The sequence below is a fragment of the Calonectris borealis genome, chromosome 2, assembly GCF_964195595.1.
Source record: "Calonectris borealis chromosome 2, bCalBor7.hap1.2, whole genome shotgun sequence".
Lineage (NCBI taxonomy): Eukaryota > Metazoa > Chordata > Aves > Procellariiformes > Procellariidae > Calonectris > Calonectris borealis.
Window position 1 is genome coordinate 81966820 of NC_134313.1, and position 22333 is coordinate 81989152.

The 22333-nt window shown below is 38.1% G+C and overlaps 1 protein-coding gene across 4 annotated transcripts in view; it reads right to left on the reverse strand.

Moving 5' to 3' along the window:
* CTNND2 (catenin delta 2) overlaps positions 1 to 22333 on the reverse strand; it is a 689093-nt gene that overhangs the window by 648772 nt on the left and 17988 nt on the right. The window contains exon 2 of one of the 4 annotated variants that reach the window (XM_075142463.1): positions 17192 to 17286. The exons of the other annotated variants lie outside the window; for them this stretch is intronic. The gene's annotated coding sequence lies outside the window, so the exon portion shown is untranslated. The remainder of the gene's footprint in view (positions 1 to 17191; positions 17287 to 22333) is intronic. 4 annotated transcript variants of the gene reach the window in all.

The window sequence follows — 22333 nt, forward strand, 5'->3', positions numbered from 1 at the left end:
AAATTTCTTCACCGAAAGGGTCGTCAAGCCTTGGAACAGGCTGCCCAGGGAAGCGGCTGAGTCACCATTCCTGGAGGTATTTAAAAGACGTGTAGATGTGGCGCTTAGGGACATGGTTTAGAGGTGGACTTGGCAGTGTTAGGTTAACGGTTGGACACAATGATCTTAAAGGTCTTTTCCAACCTAAACAGTTCTATGATTCTATGATTGCAAATGTTTTACAAAATCATGCTACAAAAATGCAGAGCAGCATTTCTGGAATTACCTGGGAGACAGCTGCTTCAGACAGGTCTCTCTGACCAGGCTGGGAACTCAACGCATTGCCACGATATACTTAATGCTCTGGTTAGTGTGCAAGCCATGAAAACCCAGTCATTCTTTAACCTGATACGGGAGCACCTCCGAACTAGAGACGCAAGCCTAAAAGAAATAAGGCTTCCTCTGGAAGGGCAGGTAGGCAGCCGCAGTTTCCTCTTTCCATACACAGAGACTGGAGACCAAGAGCAAATCACTCACCCCCTCACAGTGACCTGATACCTCTCAGTGCTTTTTAAGGAGCCTTTGTAAGAAATACAGCACCATACTTGAGACTGCTGTAACAAACCTGACAAAACAAAGATCAATACAACTAGCACCCTAAAGAGAAAAGCTCTAACAATTTTAAAGAAATATTCATTGAACAATTTGTAAAATCAAATATTTCAGCAGGTAAAATCTGATTATGGTACTGAAATTCACAGAAATCTCCTAAGCTAGGAGAAATAGAAACCCAATACTTTATCATAAGTATTGACAAACAGAATTTTATAAACCAAAGATTTTACACTGTCAATTCAATGCAGACTTTTTTTTTTTGGTCACTTTTTTATGGTCACTTATTTTCAAAGAAATTAGAACATACCATACTGAACTCTTTGTGTCCCATCTCCCCCAAAATAGCAGTACAAGAACCCTCTTAGTATTCATATACTTCCACAATGGAAATATGAACTTAATGTTCCTATCCAAGATTCAGTCCAGCGATGCTCTTCTCAGCCAGCTAGTCTAGTCTGCCAAGGCTAAGCAATTTCTGTCAGCCTTGGTTTTCACGAAGGAAAAAGTTTATAGCAAGTACAGTTGGTCTGCACCATTTTCAACAGTTGAGTTTAGGTTTGACAGCCACATGGGGAGAGGCATGCCCTACGTGACAGTGGTATTATACACCCTTCTAAAAATTCTGTACTTGAAGTAACAGAACACCATTACAACGTCGACTGCACGCATACTACGTCTTTTTACTTCATCCTAAATTCTGGCACTCACCAAGAGTAGTAACATTTTTTTAGCTGCCTTGGTGTGGTAACAGCAGACTCCCTCCCACTTAGCACGCACGAAGCTCAAGGAGATATTTGGCTTCTAAGACAGAACAGCTCCTAGCATGTCCCTTGTATAGAGCAAATTGATGCTTCGCCTAGCATCAGTTTTGGTTGTGGGTTTTTTTGTTCTTGTTTTGGGGTGTTGGTGGTTTTGGGGTTTTTTTTTTTGGTTGTTGTTGTTGGTTTTTTGGGAGGGTGGTGGTTGTTTTTTGTTTTTAAACTTCTAAGTTGTTCAAGTAGGGACCTAACAGAGCTGTAGTAACCACTTCTCCATTTCCACCAGTGCTGGTCCATGGATCTAAATTCTATTATTTGGGATATGACCATTGTCTGCATAAATCTCTTGTGTCTTGATCTCCCAGATTCCCCAGCTTGGATAGAGGCTCAGTAATTGATCAGTGGGGAATTCAAGAGCAGAGTAAGTTCCAAACAATCATCTCACAAGAAGTATTACTGTAACAGGACTACTGTATAGGATAGATTTTTGTTAGGGCTCTAAAGTTTCTTCAGCATTAGGCAAGTACATTATTTAATGAACCATGTTGATATACCATATGTTCAGCATCTCAGTAATTGGGGGACACTGCCCAGTTACGAATCAGTTCAAAGCCCCATTGAAGCCAGGCTCAATGACTCTAATTACTCTGCATGAAAGAAGTCAGCAACACTGAATAGCATGAAAGCTATACTGCTTCACGTAACATGTATCATTCATAGAGACAGCCATGCCTTTCCCTTCAAAGGTATCACACCATTTTTAAATATAAGAATTTTGTAGAGTTAAGACCTTGATAAATTACATGTCATCAATTATTTCAAAACAGCCAAATGGAGGAATTGGAATAAGAGGATTCTCAGCATTTGTTGTTTGTTTTAGACAGCAAAAGGAAAAGATAATTGCGTTTTTTAAAAATACCAACTGTGTTTCAAGCAATTTACAAACATTTGGATTGTTTTAAAATGAAATGACCTAAAATTTGCCAGATTTCCAGTGTCAGAAAAAAAGATTATATGCAAAAAGGTTTGAGAGATTATTAAAGCCCATGACATTCACAGCATTAAAAGAGCCCAAACAGAGCTCAATGTTTTGCAACACGGCATTAAGGAACAAATGGAAAAAATCTGATACCACGTAGTAACAGAGATGCTGCTACAGCTTTCCACCTCTGCAAACACATCAGATATTCAGAGCTTCATAACATCACTTAAAGTAGGTAGTCTATAAGAAAGGTAAAACACTAACAAAGAAAAACTGAAGAGTTTCATGTAACCTGTGAGAACAACTCAATCCCCACAGCTAGCTGGTACACCCAAACTCAGCAGCCAAGAGCCCAGTGCATGAATAAAAGCTCCAGATTCAGAAAACAGCATTAGCAAGGCAGTATCTGTGCAACAGGCGGCTACTGCTCAGTCTTCAGCAGTAATTCCTTAGAGCGTACAAAATAAAGAAGATAATGTATGGAAGAATCACAAGCAAGAGTAAGAGTTAGAGATATCAATGCATACGTCCATAAACACGCCAGTGTCGTGAACACATAGGATTTATACATTCTAAATATCAAAAAGACATTATTTATTTTAAGCAGTGTTTGACATACAACTCTGCCCCAATTAAAAGGGCCAAAGCTGTTCTTATCTGGCCAAAGCAAAGCCACAAACTACATTCCTGTTTGTGAAGAATTATCTTCCGAAATCCAAAATTATTTTATGATTGTCAACTTTTTGATGTATCTGGGCTTAAATGTTACACCTCTAGCAAAAGTAACTACAATAAAGAAAACAAAAATGTTCACTTACACTAGATTAATTGCATTCAAAACTTAACACACTGTCAGCCATATCAAGTAGATAGCTGAAGTCTGGCTGCACAGAATGTTGCCACAAGATTTGGGGCTCATTTTGCATATAATTTGCTAAAGATCACCACACAGTAAGCCATTTTTCTCATCTTCAGATTTTGCTCAGTATTGTTCAGTGCAGCTCAGTATTGTTTACTTCGGGAGAAGTCTTCCCTTTCTGCATTGAATACAGCTCCACACTCCCCTCAGCACTTCTTTTACCATCTAAGGTCATTTGTGTCCACCATACCTCCTCTCCCTCAGATAAAATAACATTATGCCATCTATAGAGACTGGGGGCTTAAAGTTAGTCAAGTTCAGCTGCATTAAACGAACCACAGTCTGAAGGCACACACTCTTCCTTTCAAGGGGAGCAAGCAGAATTGTGACACTCTTGAGTCAGTAACTTTCTAAACTAAGTTCTATAATACATAGCAGTTTTCCAAAGAAAAATAAAGTACTTGTATAAGCACCTACTTGGACAATGTTTTTTTCTACCTAAACTATAAAGTTTCTCAACTGCTGAAAATTCAAAAGCTTTTAATTTTGCTTTCAAAGTAAAAACTTGACTTTTTTCTAAACCTAAGAGCAAGCAAGCCTTTGTCACTGCTAAAATGTGGGGAAAATACAACATTTCATCAGTAGCTGTGGGTTATAAAGCATAAATCAATATTGTTTCAATACCACATGCATGTTAGATGTTTTTTCTATTGACAGCCATATTTTATAATTATTTGCTGGCCACATTTTATAGTTATTTGTATACTTATTTCAAGACTAGCTTGTGAATTTATAATTTCTGCTATGCAAGCATTTCAGGAGAGAAACTATGCTCACAAAGCAACATAGGACTCCTTACGCTCTGTACTAGTATCCTAGTCATTAGTTTGGATCTTCGTTATCAAATTCATTTATTAAACGTATTTATATTACAGAAGGATCATGGTTTTGCAGACATAAAAATATGAAAAAGCTTAACATCTTTGTCCTGCAACAGAGTCTCTGAAGAAAAACAGAAACAGGACTCAAACAGCAAAATCTTAATCTTAAATTCTTATGGAAATTGCAGGTTTTGCAGTAATTATATTAAAAGAATATGCCAGTCCTTCGAGGTGCAAAATACCGATTTGTGCTAAAGGAAGCTCGCTTTTCAGCAAGAGAAACTGAAGAGGCAGGAAGTGACAAAAAAATTCCAACATTTTCATCATGCAGAAAAGAGTTACTAGGGACACTGGTCTTATTCCTCTAGTAGTGACAAGTATGTCATTAGTGTGGTCATCAACGAAAAGCACTTAGTCAATGGGGTTAAGCTTTCCTTGTATATTTTGAAACAAATACATTTCAGCCTTCACAACAGCAAAGAAATAGATTGGTAATTCTGTGCCATCCCTGAATGCCATCAGCAGATTGGCCAGTCTCCTAGAAAAGCTTTCAGTGAATCAAAGCAAGCCAAAAAAGACAAATCAAGAAATAGCAGTAAATGCAACCAATACTGAGGTTGTATGTTTTGTTTCCAGAGTATGGTTTTAAATATGATCTCATTTATTAATACTCTTTATAAAACCCTATTAATAAATAGGTTTGCCAGAGCTCACTAGCCATTCACTTTACTTATTTACTTAAAGCTAGTCTAACTCTGAAATGTGAGTCCTCCTAGCATAGCAACAACTAGCAGGAAACCAGGTGAACATTAAACTCTTCTGTTCAAACGAAAAATGATAGATCGACTTAAGATTAGTTCTGCTTTGTCTCCCTCCATCCTCCTTCAGGATCTAACCAAAATAACACACAGCTTCTTTCAGAATCCTGGTGGAATAGTGAATAATTATCCTGATGGAGTAACTTCCTTGTATGTTGTAGGAAATGGTATTTTAAAAGAATTTAAAGAAAAAGTGATACTAATTTGTGGCAAGACAATGGGAATACCTGAAAGAACAAACAAGGGAAGCAAGAAGAAGCTTAGACTGCATAAGGTTGCCAATGTGCTCATTATTCATTTACCTTGTAACCTTTACATCTTCATAATAAATATATTATTGGATGGATTGTCCACAGTATCTTTCAGACAACTGAATTTGTTCAGCTTCATTAGGATGTACCAACGGAATCACTTAAAAAGATCTCTCTCCTACTTAACAAAATTTCAAGTCTACACGCCTGCAGCTAAAAGAACAGATGACTAGACTCAAACTAATAAATGATCAGTTTACTGCTGGTGAAAATACATTCAACACTTTTAGGGAATTATCTGGAATAGAATTTTCAAGTTAATTTCCTTATATCAAATCAACTCGTAATTCACGTAAACAACAGAATTTTTTTCCACTACTATTTGCTTCAGTAAATTCTACTAATCTAGACTGATCTATGATGCAAAAAGTATTCTGCCTCAGTGCAGGCAAGGCTTACACAGGCATCCCAGTGGATCAACTTTTCTAATACTACTGCTGTGTTACTGTCCAATCTCTCAGATTTCTTCACTATGCCAACGTGTACATCATAGCACACACTCCAGCAGTTTTGGGGAACAGTGTATATACCACATCTTTCACTTCTGCGCTGCACGATAGAAAGGAATGTACAATTCCTCACTCGAGGGCTGGAAAGTCTTTACAACCTCTTAAGGAAACCAAACAGAGGTAGAATCATGGCATTGTCACAACCTCTGCGTAGATCTATGAATGAACAACCAACTACATCATGTTTTGGCAGAACAAAGCATCTTCATGTGTGCTGGAGCATGTAGATAAGAAAACCTGATGAGAGCCCAAGTTAAAGAATAACTTTAAAAAAAAAAAAATTATAAAGACTTCCCAGAGCCCAACAGTGAGCAGCAACAGAGGCAAGGATTCTCCACATGTGAAAAGTAGCTTGTTTTACAGCAAGAACCATGGAAGGGGATGCAAGTCAAACCGCTGTGGTTTTTTTTTCCCCTATTAATTCACCCGACCCATGGCAGGAGACAGAAAAAACAGAGCAAGAAATTAACTGTTACACAATCAGTAGACCACAGATGACTATGAAATACACAAGATTGATTGTCATTTATCTCCAGCTTTAATTTTTGAAGAAGCATGTAGCTATTCAAACAAAAAGAATGGAGTCCTGTAAACACCACAAGCCATCCAAAGCTTTTTTCAAAACATGTAAGAAAGATATAGCAAAATCTTCTCCCTTCATTTAAAACAAAACCATGAACAACTTTTGTTATTGCTTTGACCGGATAGCTACTGCATAAGGGTCTCCTGCAGGAAGACGTGCACCAGTAAGACCCCCTACCTCCTCACACCCCACCCAAGCCCACCAAGCAGCACCACCCACACAAGCAGCACTCCAGGACCAAAGCACTGAAGAAGCATAACAACATCTTGGTGATTGAGTTTTTCTGTTTATGTTTTTTTGTTTTGGTTTGGTTTAAGTGTTTTTCCAATACTTAACTGCTCACAGATGGGATATTTGCGGAGAACGTATGGAACACCCCACAGAGACCCTGTAAGACTCCCATAAGCTTTAGCTATGTCAGGAGGAACGCATGCAATGGTTCACTGGTGAGCAGATGCTGATTGCCGTATGTATGTATGTAAGAAGTGTTGCTGCATTATCGCAGTGTTACTCTAGCAAATCTTATAGGAGAGGAAGGTGATTTTGTTTCAAAACAAAGCTGTCTACACTCACTCACTCTCATACCCAAATATTCACCAACGCCATGATGCACAGGTCTGAGCAGCCTGCCCAGCAGGGAGGCTGCAGGGCCAGTGTGTCGCTGGCACCCATCCAGGGCTCCCTGCGATGACCTGGGAGCCACGGGGCTCCCAGGATGAGCCGCCCTCCTGGTGGGATGGCAGCCACAGGCAGCTCTGGGGGGGCCTTTTGCAGCCTTCCCATCCCAAGAGTCATCAGGGCTTAATCACTGTCCTTCGCCTCTCGACATGGGTCTCAGGAAAAGCTGCATTTAGACCCGTTCATTCCTATATCCCCTTTCCTGTAATTTATTCCTCCCAGTGCTTCCACACCCATACATTCCTAACTACATCACCTTTAAGACTGCTACTGCAACCCCCTACACGTGCAATAGGAGGGATTAGACCCCACTGATTCATTCCAGCTTCTTCTCTGTCCATGGGTAGTACAGGAGACTATGGGAGGATATCTTCTGAAAAATAAAACCCATTGTGGGTGAGCATGCAACAAATAGCCTTTTTATATAATTTTCTTCCTAATCCCTGTGTACTTAGCAGACACCCTAAAGTATAAGGACATATTTTCTGGTTTAATCCCATCTAAGGAAACATTTCCTAGTACTTAGAGTTTTTAAGGCCTGGTAATCTTTTTGCCCTCCAAATCTGATTTTTTACACAAGTTTATCACCAGTTACTCATGCCTCATATAAATAAGTTAATCAGCCTTTTTTATAAGAAGAGATAGGACTTAACAGCATTTTAACGTCCATTATTTTGTTCCAGAAAGATATCAGCCAGGCACAAGAGAGTAGAGACTTCCACAACCCCACGCACACAAAGCTGACTCCTACTGTTCTCACTGCTTGCAGCCTACTTGTTTTGCTGCTTTTGCTTCTCATCTCACATTAGGGGAGCAGAGGGCCAAATGCAGGACAGTACATTATACTGGAGGAAGCAGCAGCTTTATACGAAAAGTTTTATCACCATCTGCAAATTTACAATTCCTAACTATGTAGATATTTCAGTTTCCTTGACTCTTTTCCAAACATTCCTTGATATAATTCAGAATCAGCCTTCTAGCTGAACTGGTTTCTTGTGCAGCTAGCTGATGCATTTATTTGTTAGCTTTAGTGAAGCCCTAGGCACAGTGACAGTACGAATAATATACAAAGTAAAGCCCAACATGCTCAAGAAATACCATAGTTTATTAAGGAAAGTTATTACGTTGGGGGGGGGAGGGGGGAATGTTGGGGGTTTTTTTGCCCTGTCTTTTTTTAACAAGCATGTACAATCTCTTTAGACAGGATAAGCAAGCTCCTTATTTTTCCCTAGATGTGTGCATATTCGGCCATAAATCGGCTAAAATATGCATGGCATGTTCTATTCAAACACTCCCATAAAACTGCATACACTTCTATTAGTTTAGATTTAGAGAAATAAACTACCTGAATTTTACTTCTAAAGTTTATTCATTCTCTGTGATCTCCAGTAATTTTGCTCATAACTCATAAAGGGGAGAGGAGGTCACACAAACCCTGTCAAAACATAATTGGAAGCAACAGCCTGAATTCATTAGTCCTATAAACTTTGAATTTAATACTACAATACAACATAAGCAGTAACAAGTATTCTTATCAAGCTTAAACATATCTAAATTTTTCAGCCAAATATCTTTTATGTGTAGCGTGGCTTACCCTCTACACTAAATAAAAAGGACCTCTAATACCTTCTCTACCCCCTTCTCTGCCTCATAAAGAACAGTTTATCTAAAATTTTTCAGCAAAGTTCTGGCTGTATGGTCCTTCCAGTAGTATTCATTCAGTGAGTTCAGGAGTAGGGTTTTTTTTCGGGGTGGGAAGAAGGCTTTTTAGTGTACTACCATTTAACACTCATTTAAAGAAAAAAGAAAAAAAAAAAGCTGTCAGCCTGTTTAATCTTCTCACTAATGTCTCAATAAGAAAAATCAAAATAGACACAATCCTTCACTATAAACTAAAACCATATGTAAAAGTTTCTGGACAGCTATAAAGAAATATACAGTTTCTCTTTTTCTTTTTTTTTTTTTTTCAAATGACTAAAGAGAAAGGAGAAAACATTTTGTACACAAATCATGTAACATATCAACTAATTCACAGGATTTCATATTTGCTTTATGGCTTACATTCATTGTAAAATTACCCTTAAAATACCACAACATAATTTTTGCTAATTATATTGTGGTTTTCCTTTAGTCATGATTGTGTAAATTTCAATTTAAGAAGCGCACAGTGGGGTTAACTACACAGCAAAAAAGTTGAGAGTCTCAATAACCCCTGCATCACAGTGTTCCACAGGTTTATTTACCATGAGATCCCACTGGACACAGAAATCATTGGCAAATAAGCAGCACTTTTTCTGAAGTTTACAATGGAAACAGCATACAATCAGTGCACATACTAGCTGATGAAGCTGGTCATTGAATCAGCCATTTCAAAAGACACTGTAGTATTTTTATGGTAATTTTTGAACATCTGAACATTACATGACCATCTCAATTTGCACACCACTTTTTCCCCCATAATGTATAAGGTAATTTTTCTGATTTTTTAAACATTTACAGTTTTAAATTAAAATTAAACTGAAGTGCCTGAGATCATTAGGCAGTATATACACAGTCACTCCTCCAAAGCTCGTTCTCATTTAACAATGAAAAACTATTTACAGATGCCGAGTATCATAATCAGCCACTCTTTACTTTCTGTAAATCAGTGCCATAAAAAGAAATGGACAATTGCAAACAGAAAAAAAGGAAGTGGGAAAGACAGACAAAAAATTGAAGAATGCAGCAAAGGAAAAAAAAAAAAACAACCAACCAAAACACCCAGCAAGAACAAAATTAAATGTATCATTTTACAGTAGGTTTTAAAAAGTTTGTACTTTACTTAGCCTCCTAATATCTCATCTGAGCTAATCCAGCACGATTAATTAACATTTAGTAACGACCCATCAGTCTTTATTATCCTATTCTGAAGGCCTTATGACAAACAGTATTTCTTCTGGGATTGTAAAATGGAAAAAACGTCCCCAAAATCAGATGGGACTCTGCAGTTTGCTGCCACAACAGCTAAACCCAGCAATAAGGGGTCTACCTGCCAGGATACACTTGAACAAAAAAGTTACGCACAGTCCTCCTCCTCTTTTACCCTTGTCTTACGCCCATCACTTAAATTTTTAAACCAAGGAAGTGTCTTTTCTCCTAGTAAAACGTGATGCTTTCTTAATATAAAAGTCATCCAGTCTTCTCTAAGGACCTCATAAGAGAGGAAGGTCTAGGGAGATGCACATCAAAGCTCTGGTCACCTCAGAGCTACATGGTCAATGCAGTCACATTCCTTTAACTCCACGTGTTTTCCTTACTACTTTCATGCTACATGCATAAACAGAGAGTCAAACGTGTCTGGGTTTACGGTAGGTAGCAGCATACTCACAGCAGGTGTGATTTACTTCGGGTGTGCCAGAATTGCAGGATTAGACGCAGAGACGACTTCCACCACCAGCAAGAACCTGGTGTTCCCCAGCGAGCAAGATGCTTCCATCTTACACTTGGGCACCACTTGCAGTGGAACAGGACATGCAAGTGGAAACCTGGTCACAGAAGCCAGAGTGCTTCGAAACCTGGCAGAAATCTCATACAGAGGGGTAACTCACAGATGAGACCACCAGCTCACTTTATGGCGTCCTGAAGAGGGCACAGACCACTGGGACTTACCAGGGGAGGAAGACAAAAGGCACGTTCTCTTTGGTTAAAACACATTGCTATTTTGTTTGCAATGCAATAAAAACAAAAGAATCCAGTTTACACTGAATATCTGCATCCTTCAACATGACATTAAGAAAAATTATTAATTTAAGGACACCTTCCATACTTACAGTGAAATACACCTCAGCCAACAGGCCCAGCAGAAAGCCTGTGCTTCACATAAGCCCTTGTAAAGCCTTCAAAATACTAGTGAGTTAAGATTCATACGACCCATACACTTTCTGCTGAACATATGAAAAGGGCGTATTTCACAGCTACAGCAGAAACTCAAGCTCCTGGCATCAGCAAAAAGCCCAGCAAAACACAGAAATGCAGAGCTGGCCTTTGCCGGCTGACTCCGGCCAGGGCGCCTGACTGCATGGACAGACCATTGATGGGCTTGCTGCTTTGGTGAATATTCATCCTTACAGCCCTTTGCTTCTCAAAAAGTTTCCAAAAATACCAAAAGTAGTTATTTGCAACACAGTTCCTCTGCTTGGCCAAAAATAATTTGCTAGAACACTACAGCGGGATTTAATTTTAGAGGGGGGGAAAATCTGGATCTCAGTGAAACATCACGTCGAAAAGAGAAGCACAGAATAGAATAATGTTTCTAAAGGATTTTTTTCCCCATGTTAAAAATCATATAATATGTAAAATGCAATGTCTCTGCTATTGACACAAAATGTTTCATTTATTTAACTTTTCTATTTTATCGAAATTTCAGAAACTGCACATCTCAAAAGTCTGCCCCTAAAACAAACTTCCATTCCTTTTCAGCACTTGTGATATTTAAGCTTACTAAAATATAAGTTAATACCTGGTAAAGATCATTCCAATTTATGAAAGGTTGAAGGTTGAGAGGTATACTTTAAAGGTATACTTGAAAATTTATATTGACATTTTAACGTGAGTTTACTCTGTGTACACCAAAATAGCTTGGCTCTGTCACCTAGACACCTGAGAAATCACACACTTCTAAATAACAGAAAGCAGATGGAGTAATTTCTATTCTCCAAAAATTAGCTGCAGAAGCTTATTAAAGCTCTGTAGAAACATGCAACTTGATGTTCTTCCTCAAATTTCAAGATAAATATGACATTAAATGAAAGGACACATTTTAATTTAACATTTAGGAACTAATTTTGACTAATTTTAACTGACTTCTGAACAGTGTCTGAACTGGATGCAAATGACAAATAGTTGGCGTTTATCTGCAAGTGTTGTTCCTGCATCACTCATCTGAGACTGAAAAAATACACTCCATCTCCTCATAAAGTGGAACCAGCTGCAAAGACAACTGATTTTTGGCAACTTCAGTCCCTATCTACTTGTAGATACCAGAAGCAGCCTCAATCACATATTAAAACTAATTAACAAATCCAATAAACTACACCATAGCAAATACAAATGCCAGCTTCATCAGTGAGAGCAAATACCTAACTTTCACACTGCATTTCCACAGCAACTTTGAAAACATTTTATGGCAGGAAATACATCTCAGATCTGCACGTGGATCTTTCACCCCATCTTTTTCATTTCATTGCAAAGGCAGGTAATCTGGGCTCTGAACATTAAACTATGGCATTAAAATAAACCAGAACTAATTACATTGCAGGAGCATCATAGCTCAGCAGATCTCACAGCATCATTGAAAATAAGATTCCATCTTTATGCAGTGCTGCAGAATGGGAGATTTTTGCATCTTCTTCCGTAACTTCACGCCAAGCAGGAGAATTTTCTTCTTTCATGACAGGAGACTACGCTGTGATCGAGCCCCCAGGATGGGGCAGGAAGAGTGAAGTGCAGCATTACTAGCACAACGCAGGCCACAGCGGGAAACAAAATCCTTTTCATGCAACCTTCTTGCCCATAGTTGAGGTACTTGAGAAGAACAGGGTTGAATAGATCCTGGTTCATGAGGGAAAAAAACTAAAGATCTTCTTCAGATGGTCTGAAACAGATCACATCTTGAAATACCTGAAGATGATGATTTTTGGTCAATCAGCACAGAGCACTTCAAAAGCACATTAAAAATGAGGAAGCCGCTGCACAGTGAGACATCCACTAACAGCAGCAAAAATCCTGCAGAGACTTTTTCTTTTGTACCCTTCCTCTTACTGAGGAGGGAAATATGCTGCAAGAAGGAGCCATGAGATCAGGACATGGATGCAACATGTCTTGAAACCTTAAAAACGAGAAGCTGGAAAAGGAAGACCTCTTCTAAACCAGCAGCAGCAGTTCTGGTGATCCCACACACAGAAGAAGAGACCACAGAGCCTATCACGCTGCCCAGGGTGGAGAAGCAACAGTTGGAGTTTCTATGCGGAGAGACAAAAAAGGCTGCACTCTTTCTCAGTGATGGACTTGAGAAGGGCAATAACTAATTTTCCTTTCCCATGGACCAGCAACACCACACATACCCTCATGATGTAAAAAAGCAACATCTATAGGAATGTTTAAATTAAGCAAATGTGGCTGATTTGCAGGACTGGCTTTTTATTGTCAAACCCTACTCAGTTTGGGATTATCACTAGCACCACCACCATAAGCAGTCATTCTCCTGGTAGGAATTGGACAAAACACTTATACTGATCAGACTACGCCGCACAAAGAGGTTCCTAAATTTATATTTTACTTTGCTAATTATCAAGGGGTAGAGCCTCCCAAAGCAAGCCAAGCAGCCTGACAGCTCTCCTGTGCCAAATTATTCCTAAAAAAAGAATAATAATAATAAATCCTACTACATCATTATAATAGTAAACCTAAGCTTCCTAATGCAAAGTGCTGCAATGCTGTCCCAAGTCAGCAGATGGAAAGCTGAATTAATCTCCACTGTTACACACGGGCTTGTTAGACCGCAGCAGAGCGAAAACAAAAAGCCCGTGTTATTATCACTCAGCGCTGCCACTGAGAGCCCAGCGGGGAGCCACGACACCTCGCATGAACCACGCGTATTTCACAGCACTGCTGTTGGCAAGACCCCGTGAAGAGGATCCGAAACAAGTGGTGCAGTTATTCATGAGCTAAATGGATGCCAGAAACGCCACGTAGAGGATAAAGGGATAGCGAAAGAAATTTGCACCTCTCTTTTCCTCTGACAGGACTTGTAGGTGGAAGAGACAGATCTGTTACTCTCCAACCTGATGCCTGCATTGGCACGGAGGTTTTGGCCAAACCGAGAAAAGGCTTCTGCGCTCACTCACATCCACTGTAAACTTGGGCTTGAAAACACAGAAAAGCCCTCTCACCGCCAGAAGAGAGAGAAGGAAGCCAAGACCTTTTCCTGCACTTCCATGGATCAATACGTATATCCTCAAAACGTCAAAACAGAAACAGCGTAAAAGGAGCAAAGCCATTTTACAGGAGATATCCTTACAGCATACACATAGTGACAAGACTTCCTATAGCAATGACCTAGACAGATATTAAACTAGCAGGTGCTTAGCATACATCTGGGAGACAGACAAAGCACTATTAATCTCAAAGAAAAATAATGCAGCATGATAATGTGACATCTGGCCACGCACAATGAAAACACTGTAAAACATTTATTCTTCCCTATTTGCTAAGTAAGCAATGAATCTTTTAATTATCCACATCAAAACCAGGTTCAAAAGATGACAATGAAAACGTTTGAAACAGCCGGGAGAGACTTTATTTTATGCTTAGTGAAAAAGGATGTTAGTGCTTGTGGACCTGATTCTGTCCATGTTTATCAAGCTTCCCCCTTGAAGTCAATGGCTATCTGTGCAGATTTGTATACGCAGGATTCTAAAAGTGAAAATAAAGTTCTACCAACGTCATTTCAAATCATGTTTGAATCTGGCTTTGTTCTTTTGTTCTCCTCTTGAGCATTTCTGTAGCCTTTTTGTAAGTTATTGCCTGTTCTTAATCCACTCAAAGAAGAGATGAACTTAACATGTCGTTAAAAAAAAAAATAAACCATAAGATGCGATGACTCTTTGCAACTGCACACAGCAAGTGCCTATGTGGAATTAAGTATCTTTGGGGACCAAGAACATAAGCATTAATTATTCTGAAGACAGAAGCAGTTTTTCATAGACTAAGCTAAAAAAAAAAAACCCCACAAACCAAAAACAAACCCCACACAAACAATGAAAACCAAACCAAACAAACCCCACACAAAAACCACCCCAAAACCCCCACCCTAATAAAGCTAAAATGCCTTTCTGAACTAGTCTGAACTCCACTAGTAACCAAGTATTAATGGGTGTTTATTTAGAACTAACAATTGGGTTATGTAAACAGCCTTGAAGAGAATTCAAATTACTTTTTACAGCATCTAATGTGCTTCTTGCTGAACTTTCTACTATATTTCTGAATGCTGACAAAACACTGCTTCATGTTTTCCATCAGTCATATATTTCACCAGTTTTAAAAAAAAAAACAAAACACCAAAAAAAACAGATTCGCACCCTCACAAGGCTATTTTTGGAAGATGCATATTTTATTTGTATGCAATTGTTAGACATACCATTTCACTGAGGTAAAGCTAGTCTTAAAACACTAGCAGTTAATCACTAAGTCCATTATCTCCCCCGTTAAATTCAGAGTGAATTTTAATAGATTTACCATAAGGAAGGACGCAGAAAGCAAACTGTCAGCAAACCGGACTGAATCTTGTCCTAATTACTTCAGCTTGGGGATGTTTCAAGACCCCTTGCATAATGCTATTTATTTCACCTGACATTTCAATTGCTCTTTCAAGCATGATTTGTATAAATCAAGAAAGCATCTTCAGTTCCCTTTTCTGAAAGCCTTATCTTCAACAGAGCAGCTTCCCCCCCAGAGTGACAGTTCTAGACCCAGACCGTGGTACAAAGCTGGTCCTCGCACCTTTCAGAAGACACTACTCATCCAGACCACGCAGCAGAATAAAAACCATGTCTCTCTTGGCAAAGCCCAAACTGGCTCAAGGAAAGCTACGCACCATTTAAATGACTTCACGATCTATCCACTGCTTAAGACAGAAGCTTTCATGCTTTACCCAAAGACCTCAGAGAATAGTGCAAGAGAGAGAAGAGCTTGACTTTTTGACTAGCAGGTAGCTGCTCAAGGTCCACCAGCACAGAGCCCTTCAGAAAACAGTGGAAATTACTTCTAGACTGGGAGACTCCACTTCTGCCTGAAGCAAGCAGAAGGAGACCACAGTCATAGTTTCTTCCAAATTCCCTGAAACAAGTATTTGGGTGCATATATTACTACAAAAAAAGATAAAAAGTCTATTTTAAGAGGCCAACAGCTTGACAATCCAAATAGAGTGATTACAGGACCATGTTAGCATCCCCTGAAAAAAAGAATCCTATGAAAAAAAAGCACGTGAGTAACCAAAATACCGCTGAAGGCAATGTCACGTGTCTCCAGGCAAATACGGAGCACTTGTGCACCAAAACACTGTTTGCAACATGGAAGAAGTCCAGAGTGAAAATCGACTCAGAACTTTATTCTTGTGATAAATAGCCCAATGTACTTTTTAAAACCCCAGAAGCTGTACTGCCTTTAAGCCAAGCTTCTAATTAGCCACACATAATTGAAATATGCAGCTGTTAAAACACTGAGTATAAAAATAAGCACGAGAACCATTTTCTACTTGCACATGCATTTCTCTCTCAATTAGTTATGAGATGCTCTATTTCTGAACTCTTAGTTCACTAAAGAGCTGTCACTACTATAATTGAGGGAAAAATACTGAAGCCTCATTATTATCTGATCCATTTCAATTTACAAGTATAAATGATTAAAAACCACAAAAAAGTGACAGTTTTGATCATTATGCTCTTACAAGAATTACCTTGTTCTAAACTACATATCATCATACAATAAATCATTTCTGCATCATTTAAAGGTGCTTAGGTTACACCAGTCATTACTCTTCAGAGAAAACATAATCATCAATTGCCATTATATTCTGGGGGAAACCAGGATTTAAAAGACTAATGCGAGCTGTCTTGGAACGAGCTGGACACAGGCACTCAAAGGGCCCACGCGTTTCCTTTATTTAGGAAGCAATAAAATGCAACACTATAAGTTACAAAATTAAGTTGTTTGACAAGCTCCCCATTATTCATAATGGGTACTGTAATTTCCTAAGAAACATTTCTAACCACTGAAATTTTACTAAATTCCCACAAATGTTTCCTTTGACAAGGTATTTATTGAAGTAAATCACAAGAAGTTACCTTGTCAAAGGAACACTTGTGAGGAATTTAGTAAAATTAAAATGTCTCCACCTTAAGTGTGATAAGACACTATAAACACTGTATATATATTTTATTACTCTATAAAGATCTTACTGTCATATTACTAATTAAATAATATACTATAAAATAAAATACTAAAAAAAAATTAGTATAAACTGAGTTCACTGCTACAGTCATAATTCAAGTTCTCCCAATATCAAAACTCTTAAAAAACAGAACAAAACAAAACAAACCCAAAACAAAACACAAAAGTCTCACAAGCACTTCCCACGCACACACCGATTAGAGTTTATAATTCCAGGACCTTCTTCACTACCTTGGAGATTCAGATTGTTCTTCCTCACACACAGGTAAATGACATCATGATGCAGTTATCTGATGGTAGGACCAGGTGTTTAAGTACCGCCCTCCCTGCCAATAAAAAATAAAAAAGTAACAAGACTCACTCTTGACAAACAAAATAATCACAGCTGGATATAAACACTGGGAAATGGACTAGAAGGTAGATATGAAATATTACCTATTAATCAGAACTACCAAGAGTAGAATGCCAGAATATAAGGATTTAACACTAGACTGATATGGCAGAAATTCATGATAAAGGGAGAGCTATCACTTCCTATTGCTAATAAATCTATCTCTGTGCATCAAAATTGATACAAATTACCCTAAATATAATTCCCTATCCTCAAGAAATAAAAACCCAGTGGTATACTATATGAGACACATAAAAAGAGAAACCTTAAAACCCAAGAATGAAAGTTTAACTTGTAGGTATCTAGGTTGTTAAAAATCTAGTTAGTCTGTAACAGCTGGATTTTATAAAAGTTGTCTGTAGTTTTTACTGCGATCTTAGGAAGTAATCTTTATTTCTTAAGTAATGGATTTGGAGAAGAACAAACTAGAAATATCAATCCCTTTTTTTTCCCCCTCTTTAAAACATAACACTCTCTTGCTCTTCATAACATAGTTAAGACCTTTAAAATTAATAAAGTTTAATTAGCACACCTGAGAAGCCTAAATTAAGTTTCAGAAGTGCCAGTCAGGTAAGTGGTCGTAGCTGCAGAAGAGACACGCTTACTCTTAAATTGCAAAACCAAGGATCACCACACGTTAAAGCTGTTCGAAACGCGTGTTCTACACAGTTGTCCAAGCCTACTGTACGGATCCATGGAAGAGCTTAAGCCTCATAACATTAGTTTGTTTATATTATTATTAAGAAACTAAGTGGCATGTATCATTTTAAGTATTTGGATATTCAGATATTGCCAAGTACAATATACTTACTAAGCCTGTATTGATTGTAAAGCCAGGTTTAGAAACAAGTTCTGAAGTTATCGTGACAGGAAAGCATTATATAGAGTAATCCTTATGCTAAGGTGCAGAGGTGCTTGCACCGGTATCTGAACACAATGGCATCATTTTAGGGCTACCTCACTGAAGTAGTCGAATTATTTTAGAAAGTCATCACAGACATTTATTACAGAAATAAATATAATTTGACACCAAGTTCTGTCTTCCTATGTTCCTCAGTCTTACTTGGTGACATCATACACACACTGTGAAGAAATTCACCTCTGTAGCTTAGTGCACAGCTCTAGTAGAGACAAAACTAACTCCAGCCTCAGCAAGTTTCATTACCAGTTACGCTTCTTTAGTCTTCTTTCTAAACAAACTCTTACTACATTCATCATGCAGTAAGTAAATTAGCTAAAATTTGGAACAGACATCTATGACCATTAGTATTCTAAGACAGATCTCAAAACAAATAGATGAACAAAAGTCCAAAACAGCACATCATCAAAAGCGTACTTCCAGTACCTTTTATTGTATATTAGCAAGGATCCTATTTAATCCAAACTCTCCTTGACACCCTTTAAGAAGTGGATTGAAGTAAAAACCTAGAATCAACCAGAAAAGGCAATGAAATGCTATGATTTGCCTTCTGGCACTAGTTTTGAGGAATATTTAGAAGCAAGGTGGAATTCAGATAGTTCTTGAATTTTGGATGGAGAAAGAAGCAGGTCCCAGGGCTGCACATGAGATTTTGTTCATGATTTTAAATATGATGAGTTTCTTACATTCCAGCATCAAGAAATGCAAGAAATTGAAACAGAGTTTACTGTATCTATAAGTATATGATTCTCTTGAAATCATCCCAGAACCAGCAGTAATATAAGGAATGCCATCAATAATGTCACCAGTGGTAATGCACGTAGAAATAAATTAGCTTCAAGTGCTACACTAAAAGAAGGGATAGAATATGCAACTAGTACACTTAACATTAGTGAGCAACGGAGAACAATTAAGATTATAACCTCTGAAATGTATCAGTTCGGTAATGAATTCATTGATGTAAAGCCACAACATACTATATTTGACCTGCCAGCCATAACAGAATAGTTTACCAATCTATTTATGTATTTTAAATATATATGTATAGCCTTTAAGTAAATATATGAAGACTACTGTCATTTGATACTTTTATCTCCATGATGAACTACAACCAGTATTAAAAGTCTAAAGTAATTTCTAAAAATCAATCCATTTAATCTTAGCCACCAACTCCAACTCTCATTGTTTTATTTGCTACAAAATTAAAAAGCCCTCCATCAGAAATCACTTCCCTGTGAGGTACTAGCAAACCGCAATCAATTTACCCCTTCAGCTGGCAAAAGAAGATAGCTTAAGCTTCATTATCAACTTCTGCAGGTGTGTCTTCTAGATCATGATTCACTCCAGTAAGACCCTTCTCAATACACCTGCGGTGTCTCAGCTAATTGCACTGAAGGGTAAGAATCCTTAAACTCACAGTTATCTGAGATCATTCAACTAATTTTTAATCCAATGCATACCGTGTGATTTTATTTGGAACAGATTCATCCCTCCTCTCTTTTTCCTAATCCCCAAGCTTTTGCTCTTTCCTAGAAATGACATCAGATTTTCTAGCTGCACAAACAAAACTATCTTAACTTTTTAGTAAAACCAATTGATTCCATTAGTCTTGCCTTACCAACAAGCCTATATTTACCGGGACAACCTTTTCTCTTTAGCTAGCCTTCTCTCACCATTTTCACCATGTTTCCCCAGCACTCTATTCAAAATGTGCATCACCAGTTAAGAATATATACTAACTTTTTTTAGACAAGTTTTTTCAGGCACTTTATTTTGCAATGATCTTACAAGTCCTCTTTAGGCAGGTCATGTAATTAATTTATACACAATAAAATTTCTATAGACTAAATATTGATCTTGACCATGAACCACTATAAATGCTCTGTTAATACATATAAATTATTAAATTAATTAGGCGATTATATAATTTGAGGCAAATGCCACTGTTTTTACTCATGTAAATAGTCCCACTGACATCAACAGAATTTTGAGAGTAAATATGAACAGGATTTGATTGTGTTGACCAGAATACAAAGATACAAAGAATTCCCACACCTTGAGGGGGTAGGGGGAAACGGTCCTAGGTCATACACAAAATCCCCAAACAATCATATATTATAGCAGAAGCTTCCAAATACCTACAAAACCCCTAAGAACCTTCTTCCCCAATTTTTAATCTGTGTTGATGACTCCAACTTTGATATACCACCTTTTTTTTTTTTTTAAAGATACACATCATTACTGTCTACAACCACTTTAAGTCTGTCAAGATTGTGTGCAAGGCTGCAGTCAAGAAGAATTCCTAGGAATATTTCAAACTACAAATACATTAAGATATCCAGGTATTTTTGGCACACCTACACGGAGAAAGACGAGAAACAAAGCAAATTTTGTCCTCTGACAAGGTGCAGCAGGAGCAATTACTAGCCCTCTAAAACCTAGGGCTTCTGAAAGTGCCCTCTTCACCACTAGCTGCAGCTGATTGGCAGTGACACTGCTCGATATATAGTTCAGCTGGCAATATTTTGTCATGTTCTACATGTTTAACTGCTATTAATGTTTCCTAAATGTTTCTTAAAAAATTCTGGTCTAGTTTCTCTTGAAATGGTTGCATGGTTACATGTCAAGAAGTCAAGTAGGAGTAACTATTTAGAGAACCTGTTCCTGGAGCTTCTACCCTGTACCTGTCTCGGCTACTGAACACCTCTCCTCCCTCCCTCTGTTTTAAATGCAGTGTGTGCCTAACGCTGGCTGGGGCTTTTGAAAACCTGGTAACAGTTGGCGCAATGTTGGGCAAGATTAAGGGTTACAAAGGAATGGGAAAATCTTTAACTTGTAGACGCTGCTGTTATAGGAAGCCTTGGTCAAAGAAACAGTATTTATCTTAGCGTATGCTCTGTGTGACATTAGAAAAATCATGTATTCTTCCTGTTTGGAGAAATTATGAATAAAGATTAAGTATGTTTTCAAAAAAAAAAAAATCCAAACCCAGTCCTGTCAATCATACAGTTAGTGCCTAGCATAAAAAAAAACCCTACAAAAAAAGACTACCGTCACAGAGTAGACGATATAATAAAAGACGAAAATAAAAGGAGCAGGCATTTCTAAGGCACCTGAATTACCGAGAGCAGGGATTGCTTTCAGGAACTGAACTTTGACCTGCACTTCTGACATTAGTAGTACAGGACCTAACAGCTTCTTCAACCAAAACCAGTTTTTTGGCACCCTCTAGAGGTTTTGCTCCACAGAGAAACAACTCAGTAGATAGATAATTAAAATTATTATACAATTTGGGAGAGCTTACAATCCAGAACTCCAGCCTGTAACCAGCGCAGACCGGTACAAAAAGGTTCACGCAAGAATGCAAAAACAATACATTAGAGGACCAATTCTGGTTTCGTTCTGTGTGATCGGATTGCTCATCTCCTTCAATTAGCCCAGGACTTCTGGGTATACAGGAACAAAAACCTAGAAAAACACATCACAATTAATACTACCCTGTTAAGAGACAGTGGAATCTAATTTCCACCACATAACTCTGGAGCTTTATAAAATTTAGTATTTCACTTAGTTTATGAGAAAATAAATCAAACCCAAAGACAGCTAGCAAAATAATAGATCACCTGTCTATGCAACACTGTAAAACAATATTCCTAACCCTTACTGTCACACAGATTTTTTTTTTTATAAAGTGGAATTTAAATTTTATTCATGTTCTCTGAATAAAAGCAGTGTTAATCATCCAATCTGCCGTCAGTTGTCCAGCCACCACTTCTCCCTTCCCCCCAAACCTTGCCCATACAAAGTTTGAAGGGGAAAAGGACTTTCTACTACCAAACTACTCTATGCCTTCTGACTTTTTGACAAAGTTGGTGTTAGGATGCAACTTCTTATATTATATAATGAGGAACTACCTGTTCAGATGTCAGTAGATCATGCTCTCCAGGTCCAAGACAAATGTGCTCAAACATTAAGCATTCATTTTCTGCTGTCATCACCCCATAAGTCCAAAAATACAGTGCTCTTTCGAGCAGTTGTGCAGATTTAAGAAACTTCCTCCAAC